Below are 18,394 nucleotides of genomic sequence, written 5' to 3' on the forward strand. Positions count from 1 at the left end.
AATAGTAAACCTTCAAATGTTAATATTGTTTCACAAATATACAAAACAAAACTCTGAATGAAAACACCCAATAAAGCTCTCCAGAGACCGTCATAAATTTAAAGCATCTCAGAATTAATGCGCACGTCGTGCGTAATGTTAAATGAAAATGAAATTACAACAGACATAATTACTTGTTTTTAATCTTTATATTTTAAAAATAAATTAAAAGTCCTACTCTAACGAAAAACAAAAATTTGTTCACTTTCAAGTGTCTTTCAAGTCATTTTAAGTCCGTGAATCCACAGCCGGCGCAAAAGCAAGTCAATCCTGTATCGGCACGAATCCAAAGGAAACCCCGATAAGTCCATCGACAAAAAAAAAGAAAGAGAAAATGTGCTTTTATTACTATCCTTTTATTGCCTTGTTTTTTGTCTTTTGTTTTTTAATCATCATATTAACAACGAATCAACCTGTAGATATGACAGCAAGCTCACACATATCATACCCATTTACATACAGGGAATAATTTCATTTGAACTCAAAGAAAACCTTTATCCAATTACCGGCTTGAGGTGCCGAGCCGCGCGGCTCAAGGTGCCGTGGTACCAGAAGTGAGCCACTGGCGGTGTCGGTGCCTCAATATACACTCGCTGTCACTCCAGTTTTGGCGCAATGAAAAAAAAGGTTCCACTCGGTCTCATAGACTCCCATAGAAGCCAGGCTTCAACGGGGAAATGCATTGACCATAGATCGTATGAGGAAACAGCGCAACGGAAATGTATGAGAAGTGAACAACATGGAGTCAGATGATTTGTGATAAAGCTGATTCTGAACGAACTCGTCTGTGAGATGAACGTGTTTTAACATATGTGTAGTCAATGAAATGTCAACACAACCAAACATATTTAACCATTTAATTTTTGTAATGATAGGGGAAGCCGGGCTTCTCTTGCAGCCTATGAGAAATCACCACTGGTGGACACCCGCGGCTTATAAACCGGCGCGGCTTATACGTGTACAAAATTGATTTTCTTTCTAAAATTAGGTTCTGCGGCTTATATTCAGGTGCGGTCTATAGTCCGGAATTTACGGTATATCAGAAACAGAGAAAACTGAAGAAAAGGCGACTTTTTCAGTAAAATACATCATTAACTAAATATAAAACAAGTGTCTCCATCCACTGTCATTTATCAAACTCTGTAGGTTTTACTGGCGAATTAATGTTGCAGAAGATGACAGCACTTCCATGTTCACTACGGAGCCTCTGAACGTCCAAATGGGTCATATCTGATGATCATGAAAAGATGACAAACTACATTTTACACCAATTATTTACATGTTTTGATAGGATTAGTGGATCAACGGGTATGAAACATTTTAGATCAATAGATGGTTTTGGTAATGGGTGGATGTTTGGGTCTTTAAGGGTTAATTTACATTTTACAGCCCCAGTTATGGACCCAATAAAAACACATCCATGAACCATTTTGGGTCCTGACCCTAAGTTTAGTAAATACAGCTTTATTCTACACTCTAAGAAATGATTCATGGGGTTTGTAAGTTAAGCTTAAAATCAAGAGCTTTTTCTGCTTAAAAATTTTAGTTTGTTACACATTGTAATCAATTGATAAGTTATTTTATTAAGTTGGTCTGAAAGAAAAATAAGGAAAACAGTGTTAACTTAGTAACATATTGATTTTGAACAGACATTTCTACCTTAACATATTAGTATATTAAGTTAGTACAGATTAAAAATCTTGTTAGCTTCCTTTAAATGCTGTGTACAAAGCTGACATTTCTGGGCATGTCTTGCTGACAGATCATACCTGCCACAAGAAACAGAGGGAAACAGAAAGAAAAGGGAGAAACGCGATTTTGCACAGAACTTTACTAAACTTTAAGGCTTGATAAGCATAATTTTGCTTTGTTTTATTCACAACAGCTAATAACTATCAACACAAAGGACAAGAAATCATTTTTACACCACACTAAAGTCTTTTTCTCAGCTAGAGGTGGTAACGTTTAAGCTAGTAACGTAAGACTTTTAGTTAATTGATGTAGCAATTCGACCATAACATTAGCCTTGTTAGATTTTGTTTTACGGAAGATGAATGGTGTTATGGTTATTAAATGGCACTGAATTTCTGCAACAGTAGTTTTAACTATGCAAGGACTGGATACTACATGTTTTGCTCCTTTCTAATTTAAAATTGTAGCATATATCTTTTATTTTATATGCAGTCAGTTCTGGCAATTGGGATGCATGGTGTTATAATAAACAGTTTGATCATAAAACTGGAATTGCAATGTGTAATTTGTTCTGACATACAGAAATAAGTTAAGCCTACTCAAAAAAAATAAGGTTACAATTTGCATGGACATTTTTGAGTAGAATAAAAGTAAGAAGAAAACAAAAAATTAAGTTGATTTGACTTAATTAAGCTTGTAGAGCACAAAGTAAATCATGTTGTTTGTACTAAAGTAATAGTGTTTGCCTAACTAGAGAAGTCTTGTGGCATTTACGCAATTATGGCCAAGTTGAAATAACTTAAAAAGATCCATGCAAATTGTTAGCTCAATCTTTTTTACGTTGAGCCAGCATATCATTTCTTAGAATGTAGCCACCTTTCATATCCACATCCAAATGAAGTGTCTATTCACAGAGATTAGTACGGACACGTCACAACCGAAGACCAATCCTTATCAGAAATACCACGACAAAACACAAATAAATAAGATCGAATGAAAAATTCAGCATTAGCACAAACTGTAGATTCAACTGTATACCTGACAGCTCCACTGGTTTGAGGAGTTATGATAGTGACCTGTTCAACCTCTAATAAACACTGTGAATTACTCAACAAGAGGTTTGGAGAAGTGTGTGTCAGTGTGTGTATGTGTGTGTGTGAGTGTGTGTGGAGGGGAGAGTGATGGTAGCACTGGGAGGATGAGAGAGGGGAAAAGAGGGCAGAGGAGGTGGAACGAGTCAAGCTGACATAGATTCAGTGTATTCTCAATATTGTAAATAATGCATTATCCGTTGTTTCTCATGGATGTTGTCTTCATGCATTTTTAACTGGCTTTACTACTCCTACTCTCTTTGTCTTCTCTGTGTGCTGTATGTTGAGATGAGTGTATGTGCCCCAAGTGCAGGAATGTATTTAATGTGATAAACTCACCTTCTACTTCAGGTCATAGAAAACAAGAGGGTTAATGGCTGACTTAATTGTTTTCTCCTGCTATCATATACATCATATGTGCCTCACCTACACACTTTCCTTCTTGTACTCGTCCTCTGGCAGTAATTAGAGGAACAAGTTGATTTCATGGGCAAAACAAGTTAGAAATTAGGAAAAGAAAACATTAGTCTGCATTTTTGCAGACTGAACTCTACTTTATACTGTTATAAACCACATATCACTGAAGGTTTTCTGTCTATTGTTGAAACCACAAATGGGCATGTACGTGAAGAAAATCAGATTAAGATGAATTAATAATTAAAGTGGTATTTTTCTGCACAGGACACTCTGAGGGCACAAGGCCAAAGCCCACCAGTCCACTCATTCAGTCACACTCCATAAAAAATACTTTACGTTCTGTTTTTCCTGGTTCTGTCTGAAAATTTTATGGCTTATTTCTTGCACATGACACTCTTCCAGCAAAATGTATGAAAATTGGTGTAGAAGTTTAGGCTTCATTCTGCTGACTGACAAACTAGAAATACACCATATCTAAACCTGAACATCCTTAGAGGAAGTGATTACAGCCTTAGTAGAATGAATACTGTATATGGATTCATATTAAAGCTGGCATAATCTGCATATTCCCATGCCCATATGTGTATTCTAGGACTCTACTGGAATAACTTTGCATGATTTCCTTATTTATCTTGTACTGGTCCATAATACAAGCCAGATGCATAAACCTGAGAGCAAATGTTTCTTGTCCTGGTTAATGGTCGCATTTTATCAGCCCCGGAGTAATAAAAATATTCTATTCTACTCTTTATCTGCTTATAGTGTAAAATAATGGATTTAACCATTCAGTCATAAGCATACTGAATACTCTTGCCACTGTTAAAAGGAATACGTGTATCGTAAATATGGTGAATATCCTGTGACGCTGCTAAGCTCTGAGCAGTAAGACCCTGTGTTTTTAATGTATTCTATGAACAAGATGCGCATGCAACAGATAACCCTTTATGTCTTTGTGTCTCTGTCAAAATTAGCTTTTACCCCAGAGATGCATCGCACATAAAAATCTCTCTTCCAACTGAAAAGCTGTATTCGTAGACTCATAAAATTACCCCAAAATTTTTATGTTTGCAAACGTAGCATGTGGAATATCAATGGAAAATCGAATGACGTTAGTTTTATGGCATGAATTTTCCCTTTGATGTTGTGCAGCCAAACACAGGCTGAAAGCAAGGACACAGCAGGTACTCCTGTGCAAACTGAGGCCTGACAATGCAGCTAACCACGTTACATTAGTTCATATGGTCAGACACGCCGTTGATGAAATCCTGTAACCTCCACCTCAGCCCCAACTCACAGCGTGTGTGTGTGGGTGAGGGTGTGTGTGCGTGTGTGTTTGTGTGTGTGTGTATGTGTGTGGAGGAGAAGGTGTGTTTCTCTGCCGGTGTGTGTCTACGTGTGCTGGGGATGGTGAGTGAAGGCTGCCTGGGGCTCATTGCTCATCTCAGTGGGTATAAATAGAAAAATAGAAAACCAGGAATATAAGAGCATCATAGTGTGTCTGAGGGGTGGAGAGGCTGCTCAGAGCTACAAAACATCACAACTGATAGCAGGTGGATGGACTGCAGGATTGAAAGTTAAACAACTGTTGCATCTAGCAGCCTAAAGTTTGTTAAATTGAGATGACAGATACAGGATCGGATCATTTTGCAATCCAGAATGGGTTTTTAAAGGTGCAAACCTGGTCATAATGTTCACTATTCTTACAGACAGTGCATACATGAAGCTTAACATGCATCACTTGTTGCAGATTTAAACACACAGCCCTGGTTTATAGTGACATTGTGTGACAGTGCTCGGGTATTTGTATGATTAACATGCTGCATAGATATGACTGCTGTATTTCTGGATTATCCCCATTTTCACTTCATCCTATTGTATTCACTCTTTCAAAATTCGGTACGGGAACTTAGACAAATTTGCTTCGCAACAGCTCAACAGAAGATAGACCAACCATAACAAACAGCAGCCTATGATTTGATGAAAAGGCAGCATCATTCCTAAGATGGAAATATGGGATGCAGACAAGCATGAGAGACTTTACAGCGTAAAATAAAGACATACCTGGACTTTTTCACACCTCGTGTCCATATCACTGCTCCTCACGGAAGGAAAATGCACCTGGAGAAAGAGTGAGGGAGAAACAAGGAGGGGGAGGGGGGGGAGGGAGGGGGATGGTATAGCATTAAGAAAAAGCACTTGTCAGGTAGCCCATTAGAGTACCATTACAATACCAATCTCTGCTCCCCATCTTTCCCTCTTACTCTGTGTGTGTGTAATTTTCTTTGTGTGCCTCTAGTCACCAGCGGGGAGATGAGATCATTACCTGTGACTGCAAGGCTAATGTCACACACAGCCTCAAAACACACACATATATGCGCACACACACACAGGGCCACACGCATGCACACACACAGGCAGACTAAAGAGGCTAATGTGAGTCTGCCTCGGTAACAAAACTATGCTGACCGCAGGGCTCGTCTCCATTTGGGTAAGGCAGCCGGCTTTACAACCTGCTTCCAACATCAGCAGTGAGGGAAACAAGAGGATACAGAGAAAAGGCAGAGATGACAGAAGGATGATCTAATTGGAGACATGGTGGGAATGAATAGCCACATCTTTCGTACTGCTGGAAAAATATCTGCACAGTACAAAGACATAATGTACAGTTCAGAATAAGCTCATTAGCAGCGGAGGAACTGTGAAAGACAGAACAGGAGAAATGTCAAGAGGGCAAAGGGAGGGGTGGATAGGGGTCAGAAGGTGAGGGTGACTAACTGTGCTTCTAATTAACTTCTGACATCAGAGCTATACTCCAGCTCTTCATATTAGGCTACATTTACTGCAAAAACATGACACTCAGGGTCTTCCCTAAGTTTGTGCAGGGCTGAGGTGCTGTGATGGCGATGCATTTTGGACAGATACTATACAATATTTAGGAAATGGCTGACAGAACCACAGTGTGTCTGTTGATACTGTCAATGCACAATTCCAGTGTTGCAGAAAATAAAGAAAATAAACAATGTCTATTTTGTGTCCTCATCTCTGTAAAAACAGCTCAGTTCTATGGTACATATGCTTAACCCTTTAACCCCTGAGACAGTATTCCAATGGAACAGCCTGCTCAGACTTTGCGGCTACAGAGGCGTCATAGCAGGTGATTCAATTTAGGGTCAAAACAGGGTGGAATGACAGAAAAAGACAAAGAGAGGAATTGAAGTTTTACAGGTTTTTACTAAATAAGGCACTCAGAATGTACATCAAGAAGAGATTTAGGATGTTTAACATCAGTGGTTCTCAATCTTTTTCTGTTGGGCCCCCCTTTGGAGGACCAAAAATCTCCAGGCCCCCCTCAACCTCATCAACATTGTAACAGTGGTGGAGAAACATCAATACTGTAATAATACTTTTTGCTTTTCCTTGAATAAATTGTTGTTCAAATTAAAAATAACTTAGATTTTTGCTTGAACAATACAAATAAACCCAATAAGGCTGCTCCCTGAGACAACATTCCAAATCTAAATAGGAAATGCACAATTATCTCACAACTATGACAATAAATTTACTTTTTTTAAAACAACAAACAAATTTTGGTAACAAAGATGAACATTTTAACGCTATCAGTGGATGCAATGAGACCGTTTACATTGCACATCTCAGAACATTAAATAGCAAACTGTACAAACTGGGCAAAAACAGGAACATTGCACATTTTTTCTTTCCAGTCCAATCCTTGTCCATTCTCCAAACCTAAACTCTTTGTCTAGTCTAGTGACAGACCACCATGGCAGTAGACTTGTTTGTTGTACGTCCCTAAAATGAGTCCAGGGTGCTCCAATGCCAAAACATTAGTTCCACCCAGGAGTAATCCCATGCCCCCCCGGCAAGCCTTCGTGCCCCCCCTGGGGGGCCTGCCCCACAGTTTGAGAAACACTGGTTTAACATGAACTGTGAACTGGAACACACTGAACAACAACTATTTGAATTATGGCCCAGTAGTTTTTGCTTTGGGGCTCCTCAGTCCAGTTGCTTTTTGGCACGTCGTTAAACTCCAAAATGCAGTTATATGGTCAAAACTTGGTAAAAACACAATTAAAAAAAATAAAAAAGGAAAGTCATGACAACACTGCAAACATGACAAAAAATGACAAGGAAAATGATGTAAATAAATAAATAAATAAATAAAGCCCAAACCATCCATTTTTATAGCAAGTTGGTCTCACTCATTGCTCTGTGTTTTGCCTCCCATTACACAGGTGGTGGAGGGTATACTGAGCATGCTAAGATGTACATGGAAAGTGTAAGGTCTAGTCTCTCAGCGTGTTTTGAAACTTTTCTAATTGAGCAAATGGTTGAATTTTTATGAATATTCAAAATAAATCATACATTCAGAAAGCTCACGACAGACACATCAGGGGCTAAAGGGTTAAAGGAGTAAAACTACCAGGTATGTAAAACCACATACAACAGCTGTTTTGCTTTTTTTTTTTTTTTTTTTTTTAATCTCATCTCAATTAGATAACCCAAAAAAAGTGATTTCACCTAAAAAATGGATCTTTGTTAAAAACTCCTTCAGTCTGTTACATGTTTGAGTAAAAACTGGGCTTTTGTTGTGCTCACTATATTACTTTTAAAGACTGTGCATGCAGAAATATTGGTAATCACAGAACACATATTTAATGAGCCGACATTCAACTATTCTTAAAGTGTCTTAGTTTTGTTTGTTTCTAATTAGGTAAAAAAAAAACAGTGCGTAATCTTGCAGTTTGATTGAAATCTGCAGAAGCCTTGGCGTTTACTTACTGATTAACAGGTTTCTTTTACAACTGAGAATCAAAAGAAACTGAAAAAAACAACATGAAATACCCCAAACTACAGAGAAGGAAAATGTTATTTATCTGTTTTAATGTTGTTTGCTTTTCCAAATGGAGAGGATCTAGTTTTAGCGTAAAGGGACGTGATCTTTATCCTGTCTCTACTGCTTTGTGCATTTGGTCAATGATTGGAATAAACACAGATAATACACTTTGCTAAAACTCTCAACAGGCTTATTAAAGGAGCCAATTATAAACAACAGAAACACTTCGAGAGCTGTATAATAACACAATATAGAATCTGTATCTCTGCTCTCTCTCAATTAACTTTCCTCACTGATCGTGTTTCCAGATGGGAGAGTTTAACGTTAAGATATTATAGAAACACCACAAGTTCTCAGTGGTGTGCTTAAGAGAGACAAAAATTGAATTCTCTTTCCACAGAGCATGAAAATGAAGCCACTGTGTTTGCTCTTGTGCTGCACAGATGCACAACAACAAACTGTGTCAGGATGAATTCCATCCCCCATCCTGAACTACATATGGTAATGCTGAGACTCTCCTCCAGTCATTTCCTGTTACCTTCTCTTTAGTCGTCTCTTTCACTCTAATTCTGTTTTCATTTTCAATTACTTAAGTGTCACATTAGCATTACTGGTAAGCAAAAACAGTCTTAACAATGCAATTTACAAAATGTGTGATTTCACCCTTCTCTCTCTCTCGCACTTTGTGTCTTGCCCTCGCTTTCACCTCCCAAACACAGACACCCACAATGCGTCTCTCTCATAATCATGTTGCAATCATGTGAAAAAGCGTAGGAATATTAAATATTAACTACACATTCATTCTAGGCAAGCAGAATATGAAATGAATTAATCATGGCGTACTAGGCTGTCTAGATTCTTATCTTTTATCCTTATCTGGCTTTATGTGCTATGGGAATGCGTCGCAGGAAATTAACAGTGGCCAATGAGAGAGAGAGAAAAGTGTGTGTATGTATGCATATACAACACTAACATGCGTTTTCACGAGTGTAATGCCAAATCCAATTAAAATCTAAATTCTACAAGACCACTCATCCATTCCAAACTTGTGTCTTTGTACCCCAAAAACATTTATCTAAAGTAGCACTCCACCATTGACTTAATTTGTAAGCCATTATGATAGTACAACGCAACCGGGGGGGGGGGATACTCTAATATTTTGTTTACCACCTTTAGCTTTGATTACAGCATGTATTTGCTGTGGCATCATTATGATAAGCTTATGCAGTGTCATAACATTTATAGTCACATTCATTTTTGTCCAAGATCTTGTATACAGTAGATGATGGGAAAGTCAGATGATGGGTAATCACTTCTCCTCCTTCTCCTTTCTTATCACCCTGATGTACCTAACCACCACTCTGGACCCATCAGAACACATAACATTTTTCCATTCAAAAACAGTCCAATCTTCATGATTTCTATCAAACTGATGGTTGTTTAAGAAATGAGAAGCTTTAGGGTTACAGAGCTTGCTATAGCTAAAACATATAAATCACTGCAGTAATTATCCAATGGAAGGATCTTTGGACCTATTTCCTCAGTTAAATCCAAGCAGGGATTCTTTTATGGCCAAGATGTGTATATTTACCTGAGAAACATAGATATAGTGTAATGGTGTAATGCCCTCTGTGAGGTTCTTGGTTCAATCCCAGTGTCGGGTTCTCTCCAGATGTTCCCACTTCCTCACACCGTCCAAATACATGCACCTCAATAGGTGAATTGATCTAAATCCCCTGTAGGTGTGAACGTGAGAGTGAATGGCTGTTTATCCCTATATAGCACTATTCGGACTGGATTAATTTTACATAGGCATGTGGGCTAGTCTCACTTTACCATAGGATGTCAGTAATAGTAATAGCCAATTTGCATGGGATAAGAAATATCAGTAAAACTACCACAAGTGGGAGGGGTAAATGCATTCACGCACCGCCGTCCCTTCCTGTCGTCATGTGCGTATGACGTTGCTTCTTAATTAGAAAATGAATATTGTCCATCAACCGGATGATTAAGCTATGAACATTTTTTTTATTAGCCACATAGCCCTGTTATGTTGCTTAGCTTACCTGAAGTAATCAGAAGTGTTGTGCCTCTAACAAGTGCTTTCAACCTTCTTTTTTTTGTTTCTGAATTGTGTTTGTCGTACGCCAATTCCGACAGTACACGAGGTGTCACACACACTTGTCTGACTGCCTACTGGAAAACTGAGTGCTTCTTCAAGAGCCTCCATGCTTGAAAATCTGTGAAAAACCACTTGTAAACAGGATATGATGAAATATCTACACACATATTAACTCCTGGTGTATTCACGCAGAATTAGTATTACCTGGGGTCATTCTCCCGGACCCTTTTACAGAAGGTAAAAGTCGTGGTAATCTTTACTGACATTGTGTGATAATGATTACTGATGTAGCACATTCAGATGGGACTAAAATCTCTGGCAATTATTACTTTACCCCACATACCTATGTAAAACTAATTCCGTCTGAATAGGGCTTACGTCACCCCTGTGATGAAATGATAACTTGTCCAGGGCGTACCCCACCTACAGCTCCAATACCCCCGCAACCCTCTCGGGGACTAAGTGAATGAATGAGAGAACTGTTTATTCATGAATGGACAAACCTGGCAATATCATCAGATATCAGCTCATCTTTTAGTTGCAGGCTAGAAACATATACTGTAGGTAGTTACGGCAGTTGCAGAAATCATTTTACAGTCTCATTTACCCTCAGATACTGGCAATCCAAATAAGTGAACATTTGTTGTTCATTCAGTCTTCACATAACAGTGCTGAGTTCTGCCTCCTCATTACAACACTGCTGCCTGCGATCAGACACTGAACGCTCCCCACCTCCCCAGTCTCCTCCTGTAGTTGCCTTCGGTTGGATGTGAATTTTGAACACTTTTTAATGCTCGCTTGATAATATGTTGTGTATCGGGCTATGCCAGGAGGCTTCAGGTTTCGAGTCTGCTGGTTTGACGTTCACATGAATAGAGCTACACTCCCAAACAAACACGTATATTGATGCAATTAAGGGTTAAACGTCGATTGAGTGTTGTCACTAAAATAAGACAGAGGAGAAAATTGGAAAGGAGATGTTAGATTCGGTCTCTGTTGCAGCCACACACTTCAGGACCTGCACGACTTTGCTTTAGGACTGATTCTCTCTTAACCATCTCTCTACTCTCTCCATCTCTCTATCTCTCATGCTTGATGGCCCCCTGCATGCTCCTAATAACCCATGATGAGTCCTCCACACTTGAGCACCCTCCCATCAGACACCCGCTGAGACTCACACACACAAACACACACTCACATACACACACTACCCCTCTATGTTGGACATAGAGGGTGTGGATGATGACAGCCATCAGCAGGGCAATTAATGGGCCCGTCCCCTGGATACATTACAACAGAGAGAGGGAGCACAAAAACAACATTATCCAATATGGCTGGATCCTACCGGTATAATTAGCCTAGCATGCTGCTTCCCACTTGGACTTGATAACCCCAAAACACAGCCAGCACTAATGCAAGGACATGGTGAAGGAGGGAGGACCAGGGAGAGATGGAGTAGAGAGGGAGAGGGGAGTGGAGGAAAACAGACAAAATATGAATGTAAAGACACCGGCAATATCAAAGAGGGGAGAGGCCACAAGATATGAATACACATTGAGCTCTGGGTAATCATAAGCCAAAATCTGGCTGTTTCGCACTAAAAGAAGGTAGATCAGGAAGAACCACAGCCACTTAAGCTCAGTGAAAGTGATGGAGGTAAGACAGAGAGCTGAGAGGAAGGCATAAAGGAGAGGTGGACAAAGGGAGGGAGTGGAGAGCAGTGTAGACACAGTACCATGCCAGTAGCATACTGATGCTGCGGTGAGACATGCAGTCAGCGTGGCCTCAGGTAAGAAACCAAGCATGTGCTGCAGAGGGCTGGACCACATCATAAAACTGTGCGTTCACTTTCATTTATGCATGTATTTTTAAGAAAGCAATAACACAGAAAAAGTACAATGGGAATAGAAAAGAACAGGCTTGTCAATTGAACGCACGTGTTTCTGAGTTCATATGTGGATGTGCATACATGTGTAAAAGTGTGTGTGCGTGTGCTGCAGTGGGCGGTGGGCTGTTCATTATGCTGCATGTGTCTCTTCCTGCAAAGCCTCTGTTATCACAACACAGAGCCACAGCAACTCCTGCGCTAGCTCTGTTACCATACCTTAGTCCCTTGGGAGATTCCTATAGCAGCATATTCTGCTCCTCAAGGACAGCACACTGGTGTTCCCAACACAGAAATGCACACATGGCATGGACAAGCTTTATAAATGTTAAATACAAATGTACCAAATAACTTTACTGGAATATACTGTAAAATATGGTTCCTCTTGCAATACAGACCCCAATTATAAATGTGTGTTTAAGGCATTAAACTAAGATTATATACTTTTTATTTGTACATTGTTTCATCTAAGTTGACAAATTTTGTGAAACTGGCAGCATCATGCAGTGAACAAAATATTTACTTATTTTGTATTTAAATATTTACATTCAAGCTGTATCTTAGATGATTGTCTTGCATTGTATGTAGCATCACAGAATTGCTGCACTATGATACGGTCATTATGAGGACAACATATGATAATAACTCTGCCTGATCAACTGCATATACATTATTTCAGATTAATTGTAACATGGACTGTTAGTTCAATCAAATTTCTGCAGAACATTTGGGCCAAATTTTAAGAAATTCTGTTAAGGTGTTTCTGGGATATAGTTTATTTTTATATGTGATGGACAAACATTTTAGAGATTTGTAGAAGCATCCAAAGAAATAGAGAAAAAAATAGAACAATATAAATTAAGAAAACAAAAATCTATCACACATAGGCTATGGGTTCAGTTAAGCATCAACTTGATTTTTGAACATTTAACATTCTGAGCAAAACAGGAATTCATTTGGGTATTATTAGAGCTGCTTCCTACTGTAAAGTATAGCCAAAGGCTGTTGTATAATCTCTCTTTGTCTTTCGTCTCCATTTGACTCTGTCCAAGAGACAACAGGAGGCCCTGCTCTTCTTTTGTGTCTCGCTAAATCCCTCATCTTCACCCGTCTCTCACAAAATGATCCAGAAATGGATTTCATTCATTAGCAGAGATGAGAACAGCTTGCAGGGGGTACAAAAGTGTTTTTTTCAGGGTTTCTAAAAGTGTGCCACATTGGGAAAAATAGGAGAAAATAAAAAAAAAAAGAGATGTGAAAATGCTCAGCAATGTTCTCTTCCATGTTTAATGAAAGAGAATGAGAAGAGCTGTCTCTTTCTGTCTCCCACTGCTGCACCACAACCTGATTACTGTCTGATGATGATGGCACTACTTCCTGACATCTAATTGAAATAATTGTGTGTAATCACTTTAAAAGACTGGCAGGAGACATGCAAGCGATGAGAAGTAGTTAAGAAAGGCAACGGCATTTTAATTGAATCTTCCCAGATGCATCTGATTCCATCAAACACAGGCAGAGACACAGCGGTGGCACAGTTCAACTGAGAGATGAATAGTGGGGTAATGGGTTTAGGGGCTGTGAAAGAGAGCAGGGTTTAAGTGGATATGCTTCAGCCATTCTTCCATTCTCACACACTTTATCCCACATAATCTGTCAGAAATCTTCAGAGGACTATACAGTATCCAGGTTGACTTTCCCCTCTTTAATACAGTATTTCACATAAACAACCCAAGCAAAGATTTCTAGACATTGTTACAGATGCTGTAAAAATCCACGTCTTTGACTCTGCTGCCTGGTCGCAAGACAACTATACCTCACAGTTTTTTGGGATGAGCTTGGAATCTAAAATGCTCCGCTTGGACCTCATTGCTGTGTTTGTGGACTTGCGCATCACAGGGCCACTATGTGGGTTTCTGAAGACCCATATCACACAGAGAGTCCAGGCCGGGGAGAGCCTGTCCACAGCTATTTCCCTACTCTTTAATCTCAGCGGCCGACTGGAGAGAGCAGCGCTGCACATTCCATTAATGTAAAGTGGGGCTTGAAGGCCCGTAATTTATTGGCTCTGCAGACTCGCCTCCCCTCATCTCACTCATACTGGCTCCCGGCCACCAAATACTCCCCCTGATACCCGCCAACATGCAGCACCCTGTGCTCAGCGTTTTACGCTTTTTCACTTTCTGACGCTCTTTACCCCTCCCTCGCTCTAAACCCCTCTCATTTTACCTCTCTTTGCCTCTTCCACCATCTACCCTCTCTACTCCTCTTAATCTCTCCCCCTCCCTCAGTAGTTCTTTTGCTTTGCCTATCATGCACACATACAGAGATTCCCTCTGCAAAACCTTTCTCCAGTTACAATTATCATAACATTTCATCCCACTTTCTCCCAAAGCTTCTGCTGTAGAAAGAGCCAAGGATGAAGTGAAGAGCCAGCTTCCTTTGGCGCTTGCATCACTGAGTTAACAGATAGTTTAATTACTAACAAAATGACATACTCACAGAGCCACAGAGACAACTGCAGGGGAACAGAGGAATCCCCTGCTGAGAGAGATGAAGTGCAAGAGACAGATGCATGTACGATTCAGAAAAATAGAAAGGAAACAAAACTGGGCCTCTGTCTATTGATCCTCTTTGGAATCTGTCACTCCTCTTTCCCCTTCCTCACTCTGGATTAATTGCCATGATCTGTGCTATTGTACTGAGGACACTTGGCTGTATTGAAGAACAGACAGGCTTAACCCAGAGAGAGATACAGGCACAATCATGTCAGAGTTAACCTGCTCTCTGTCATATACAATAATCCTGTACAAAGATCAAACAGAGCTGAGACAATAACTCATCACATCAAAGGTAAAACTCTACAATGACCATACATTATTCCATCTGCTTTGCAATTTAGTCATTGTTATGTGTGTGCATGTAATAATGTCTCCTGGGTGTACTGCACTGCATTAGAATTTAATTTAGGAAGTGTACAATCTAATTGAACCGCCAACGTATGTATGATGAAAATCTATATATTGATACCAAGTTAGAGAACCTCTATATGCTACTCAGTGGATGTATTCTGGTATTGATACTAGCACAATTACAGGCGATTTGTCTAATTACTTTGATTATTTTATTCATTCCAGTGGCTCTAATATTACCTCATAATTAGGTTTACCTGCTTCATGTTTGGTATCATTATACTACTTTGGATTTGTCTGTATTTCATTGTCTATTCAAGTAATGTCTTTTGTCTGTTGTGTTGTCTATGTATTAGTTCAACTGGATTTGTAATTGGTTTGCTTGATCATATGTCATTCTAAATGATAAATATCTTTCTTTCTTAAAATGAATATTGGATATTAATCCTATAATATAAAAATACCTCTCTGATCTGCCACTGAGTTCCATCTCTGTTTGATTCTGCAATCTTTAAGAATCATTACATTGATAGATTGATCTCTCACAGTGAGTTATATTTTATAAATCCCATATTCCCCAACTAATCAGGTGAATATGAGCTACATCTCTAGAAAAGTGGAAATAAATGCCTTTCCTCTTTATACAAGAAAGAGTACGAGATTGAAATGAAGCTAAGAATGAGATTTTAGAAACTATTTTACAAACATACACACTCTCTTGTGGATATATGTGTCAGCCTGCATTGTGGTGTGGAATTGATTTATAGGAGAACAGGCAAACTGGGACTTTTTAGAGTTTCTTAAGACACAACAAGAGGAGCTAGTTAGAGAGGGAGCAAGCAGACAATAAGAGCAGGGGAATATTGTAGGTTAATATCTAATTACAGCAACAATGAATTAAGCATCTGCATTTCCTCACATTTCTACAGTACAAATGTATGTGAAAATGTAGCTCCATCTGTCTCTTAATTCCACATTTTGTAGACTCTAAGTGGTAGTTAAATGAAAACTAAATTGAATACAGAATTAGTGAGACTATCAAGTAAGCAAACAATACAATATTTATGAGCTGATTAAACTGTGTACACGGTCTGAGAAGAACTGTGCGAGTGGCGCAATTGGTCAGTGGGCTGCCTCTTACTTATTCATGCTAGGGGCGAGACGTCTCCCTCTAAAGTAAATTATTTAGACCTTTTTCTTTGTGTGTTTGTGAGTCTCAGTGTGTGTTGGAAGCCAAAGACCAGTGGGTGAATGAATCGAGGTTATGTATATATAGATAGTCACAGCAGGGATCCTCTTTAGAGAGGTCACTGGCCATGCTGTTGAAATAACATTACTATACTGCCACTTTGTGCTCTTTGTGTGAGTGTGTGTTTGTGTGTATCTGTCTGGAAAAGGGTATTCCATTTAGTGTATAGATCCTTGGGGACACATTGTGAACAAAAAGGCCAAACTGATATTGAGATAAAGACAACATGATGTTGAGATGGAGGGGTGGAGTAGGGGGGAACAAGAAAAAGAACAAAAAAAATAGGAAATGCAAGTCTTTCCCTTAAGAGGGTATGTGAATGTACGGTCAGGTCTCACTGTAGGGGTCCTGAGAGAGGTGCCTGTGCATTTGACGGGTTAACATGTGAAATAGCTAAGCTAATAGCTATGCTAATTGCATTTTTGAATGCATGTTAGCACACTTGTGAGCTATTTCACAGCACACAGCCTTGGCTTAAGCTGTGCATAATGGCCACACCAGCTTCTGCAAGCATGTGTAAGCAAAGGGCTGCTGGTTAGGGAGTGGTTTAGAAAGTGGGGAATGAAGAGTGATAAAGACAAGGGGTGGAGAAAGAAAAAGAAAGAAAGAAAGAAAGAAAGAAAGAAAGAAAGAAAGAAAGAAAGAAAGAAAGAAAGAAAGAAAGAAAGAAAGAATAAGAAATGGAAAAATGGTGAAGAAAGAAAGAAAGAAAGAAAGAAAGAAAGAAAGAAAGAAAGAAAGAAAGAAAGAAAGAAAGAAAGAAAGAGAAATATATGACAGCTTTGTTAATAATTACTTCCATCTGTCTTATCATTCACAATTCCTGACTAATATTCACCTGACTGAGACATAGGAACAGCCCTTACTCAGAATATGTGTGTTGTGGCTCTGTTACATCATGGATGACTGGGTCTATAGTCATGTGAATCTGTCTTTTCTACAACCGATTTCTCCCTGTTATTTTTTTTAACATTGGTACAAAGTATTGAGACTATAAAGAAACTCTTTGATTCTAAGGTACTCAAATATTCAGGAAAGCTGACATACAGTATAACAAAGATTCACAAGCTTTTCTTCCTAATAAACTTCACTTTAACTTTTTAATACAGCACTCACTTGCAAGAAACTTAGGTGACTGGGCAAAAAAAAAAAAAGATCCTCAATCAAATCTGTGGCATTAAAATCCTGTTCTGTACACATCAGGTTAGTACCTTGCTGTGTTCACTGCTGATGACAACTACAATGTCATGTTACCTTACCTGACATCACAGTGAACCGTCACTTCATATTAAGTTTTTTTGCCATTGTCACTGGAGACACGCAACACTGAACACAATTAATTACATATTAAACACATAGAGAAAACATAGCAGAGAGGGAAGAAAAAGTAATATTGCAGATGGCATAAATAAGAATAAATAAAAGAAGCTCGTTAGATGGTCATTATGATGAACCATGGAGGTATTTCAGACTTTAAAACTCACTGTGCAAAACTCAGGGGTTATGTTTTCATTTTTCATATTTTCATATTTTAGGAGTATGAGGTTAGGAGAGTTATATGGGTTACGATCTGTAAAATATTTCACACTAAAAATGTAAAGTTCAGAGTTCAGACAGAAATTTTTAATGACCCAAAAAGTTCCAAAATATAATGTCAACATATTGAAATTCAAGTGGTCTAAGAGTAAACAAGACTTCTAAAGCTCCTTTAGCTCTACTTCTACACTGTAATGTGACACGTTGGCCATTCCCAGAAATTTTCACAGATTCTTTTCAGAGAGAGGACTTCATATTGGAGCTTCATAGTGGTTCAAAAGATGTATATGCCAGTGCTTGCATTTTTTTCTTGCCTTTTCTTGATATCTGTCTACTGCAGCTGTAGTGACATATAGTGTACTATAAAATAAAAAATGCTAATTATTGGACAGCGGTAATCTATAATAAACATCATCTAAGTAAAATTAATCACCTCCCTGGTTACTGGACAGCATGCTTAATGGAACAAACAACATTTGATTCTGTATGCTAAACATTTTCTTATGTTTGAATGGACATGGATTGATGGCTCTGGTACATTTTCACCCCCATCTTGGTGCCTACATGGTCTCCATGGTGATCATGGTAGACTGATG

At 38.9% G+C, this 18,394-nt stretch overlaps 1 protein-coding gene across 2 annotated transcripts in view; it reads right to left on the minus strand.

Annotated features, from left to right (window-relative positions):
- Positions 1–18,394, minus strand: part of dab1a (DAB adaptor protein 1a) — a 210,211-nt gene that overhangs the window by 96,394 nt on the left and 95,423 nt on the right. For both annotated transcript variants that reach the window (XM_030132440.1, XM_030132441.1), the window contains exon 3: positions 5,301–5,357. The gene's annotated coding sequence lies outside the window, so the exon portion shown is untranslated. The remainder of the gene's footprint in view (positions 1–5,300; positions 5,358–18,394) is intronic.

This window comes from Sphaeramia orbicularis, chromosome 4 (genome assembly GCF_902148855.1).
Source record: "Sphaeramia orbicularis chromosome 4, fSphaOr1.1, whole genome shotgun sequence".
Taxonomy (NCBI): Eukaryota; Metazoa; Chordata; class Actinopteri; order Kurtiformes; family Apogonidae; genus Sphaeramia; species Sphaeramia orbicularis.